This window comes from Pyxicephalus adspersus, chromosome Z (genome assembly GCF_032062135.1).
Source record: "Pyxicephalus adspersus chromosome Z, UCB_Pads_2.0, whole genome shotgun sequence".
NCBI classification, from domain to species: Eukaryota; Metazoa; Chordata; class Amphibia; order Anura; family Pyxicephalidae; genus Pyxicephalus; species Pyxicephalus adspersus.
The window spans coordinates 34,280,329-34,283,795 of NC_092871.1; positions in this window are offsets into that span (position 1 = coordinate 34,280,329).

Sequence of the window (3,467 nt, forward strand, 5' to 3'; positions counted from 1 at the left end):
ACAACCTTTGATTCATTTTGTTATATCTGTGGCAGTTTTACCATTACCAGTCAAAGGGTGAACATCAGCACATTTGTAGAGCAAGCCTATTTGGCGAATTTCCAAGTTAAACCTGGTGATCAAGATAAGTCCTGGGCCCCTCATAAGGTGTGCAAACAGTGTGTCGAGGATTTACAGATGTGGACAAAGGGAACATGTTATAGGGTGCCATTTGGTATACCTACGGTTTGGCGAGAGCCAGGAGATCATTTCAGTGACTGTTACTTTTGTATGGTGAAAATACCCTCTCTTGAAGAACATAATTATGGTGGTGAACTAGGTGACAACAATGATGAAGAGTTTGAAATTGAAGAGCACTCTGTTCGTAAGGGATTTAAACAGCATGGGTTGAGTGATTTGGCACGTGATTTGGTACTATCGAAGTATGCTTCAGAACTCCTAGCATAAAAACTGCATGAGAAAAACCTACTTGAAAAAGGAACCAAGTTATCCTACTTTCGAACCAGGGAAATTGCATTTCTGCTTTACTTTAGAACTGACAGTGGCTTTGTGTATTGCCATAACATATCTGGTTTAATGGAGGAATTGGGAATTCCAATCTCTAACTCAACTGAATGGCGACTATTCATCGATAGCTCAAAATGGAGCTTTAAGTGTGTCCTCCTTCACAATGACAATATATTTGGTTCAGTCCCAATTGGCCATTCAGTTTCCCTTTGTGAAGAATATGCAGACTTAAAGAGAGGCATTGTAAGACCCTGGTCAGCACCAGTCCTCACCACACACTAGTCCTCCAATCTAACACCACAATCTTCACCTATAGCAAGCCCCCCCTCAGCCTCGGGAACTGGTTGCGTCTCCCAGCACTCGGTTGCCCCCATGACTTCGTGCGCAAGGGATGGTGTCTGGGAATGAATGGGCTGGCAGCAAGTCAGGAGCTCACAATTAAAGCAGGACCAAGATTCCACAGAGCCAAGTTCAGAATACAGAGCAGAGATCATACACTGAATATCCATCCACCAAATGAAGTACACAAGGGAAAAACACAAGCAGACAAGGTCGGTCCAGGCAGCAAAAACTCATAAGATCAGAAAAAGGCAGGGTCAATAAAGCAGATGAAAACACATTTCAGCACAGATTAGCCCAGCTACACACTACAACAGGCACTGGTGACTGGGAGCAGAGAGGCTTTAAAGTCCCAGCAGCAAATAAAAGTGCAAGACTGAGTCAGGAGCTAATCAGCCTCTAGAATCCCCTTCAGCTGTGCGCAGGCTGAATGCTGAATGGATGCCGGGGATGCCAAAATACATCAGGTTGCACAACTAATGGGAAGCAAAGGTTGCTGCTATCTTAGTTCTCCTGCTGCAAATTACATTGCTAGACAGAACAAACAGTGTTTTATACTGCGATGGTGTACAGCACAGAGCCAACAGATGAGCATTTCCTAACAGTCACTGAGTTGTTGCAAAATCACCAACACGATTGGGTCATCCGTGTTGACCTAAAATGGTACACTTCCTTCTTGGTCAGCAACGCGGATTTACCAAGTATCCCTGTTATCTGTGCATGTGGGACAGCACAGCTTGTGAGAGGCATTGGGTTGAAGGAATTGGCCTCCAAGATCTGCCCTAAAACCAGTTGATCCAAACGTTCTACATGAGCCACTTGTTGATATAAAGAATAATATATTCCTGCCTCTGCACATGAAACTGGGTCTGATGAAACAGTTTGTTAAAGCTTTGCCAACTGAAGGGGACTGTTTCAAGTACCACATTTTGGCATTTCCTAGCCTGTCATTTGAAAAAATAAAGGCCAGTGTGTTTGATGGTCCACAGATTCGGCAGCTCATCAAAGATGAACATTTCATCAGGACAATGGCCCTGATTCATCAATAAAATCCGCGCTCGCTGGAAGCGCGAAAGTACGCGCGACCAGCGAGCGCGGTTTCCCGCGGTCCGGAGTCGAGTGCGCTCGTACACTCGCCTCTCACTGCCAGCCGGATTCCTGGCTTGATAATAATGAGCAATAGGGGGCGCGAATCTGCCAATTAAGGCGATTAGATTTCAGCTGCGCGATTAAGGAGGATCTGTTAAGCTCAATGGTGAGATCATACGCGGCTCCGGCCACGAGCTTTTTCAGTTGCTGAATTGCGCGACGGCGTACGATTTCGGATCGCGAATACGAATGCGCGAGCGATCATCCGATTCTGCTTGATGAATTAGGGCCAATGTCAGAAGTTGAAAAGAATGCTTGGTTATCATTCAAAGCCATTTTCAAAGACTTTCTTTGAAACACACAAGCAAATAATTATACAGAAATTGTCCAGAAACTCTTGGAGAGCTACATAAAGCTTGGTTGCAATATGAGCATCAAGGTGCATTTTCTGCATACTCCATCTTTCTAATTCCCGGAAAACCTTGGTGCAGTCAGTGATGAGCAAGGTGAACGATTCCACCAAGATTTAAAGGTCATGGAAGGACAGTATCAGGGTAGATAGGATGTACATATGATGGCTGACTATTGTTGGAGCATCCGGCGGGATTGTCCTAATAGTGAACACTCCAGGAAAAGCTATAGGCGTAAATTTTTACCTTAACCACTTATCCGATTCATTTTCAAATGTTTTACTGTAAAAAAAAAGTAATGAAATAACAATAAATCCTTTGTATGAACAAAAAAAATTAAATAAACAGTACATTCAAGTTGTTATTTCATTGTGTTTTCATTGTATGTAAAATTTGTATGTTTTTTGACAAAAATGGAGGGTATCGAAAAAACTGGATGTGATAGTAAAAAACTGGGGTCATGTCTGGATTCACCACCCAAAAATTTGTATAAAAACAAATGTAAGATCAAATTCAACAAAAAATGTATTCCCCAGTGCAAATATATGTAGCTCTACCTGTTCATCATCACAGGGGCTGTTACTCATAGAACTGCTAGAAAAACCCCACAGGTGGTGCATTGTGTAGGAAAATATCAGAATTAGGTATGCATGATAGATGCATTTCCAAGTGTATAATTTATATAAGAGTGAACTTGTGGGTTATGAACTGAGCAGAAAATGACAGCTGCTTCTGGATGTAGCAGAGAGCTGTAATATTATGGGCCATATATTTTATTCAAAAAGCAATATGCTGATACACATGCAGTTCATATTTGACAATTGTAAAGTGATCTCTATCCTTAATAGATCCAAACCCAAAATTAAACATAGAAACATGCTGCTTCTGAATAAAAAATATATTCTAAAATGGTTCCCCTGGTCTCTGGTAGCCTTAGTTTTATTTTTTTAAGTAAAGTTACATTAAGGCTGGGTCTACATGGACGTTTTGTAAAAAGGCATGTAAACGTTCCTACTGCTTTTATAAGCGTTTTTATGCACTTATTTTAACTTTTTAAAACTTTTTTTTTAAAATGCTGGAAAAAGCTGAAAAACGTCTATGCCGCGTTTTACCGCGATTCTA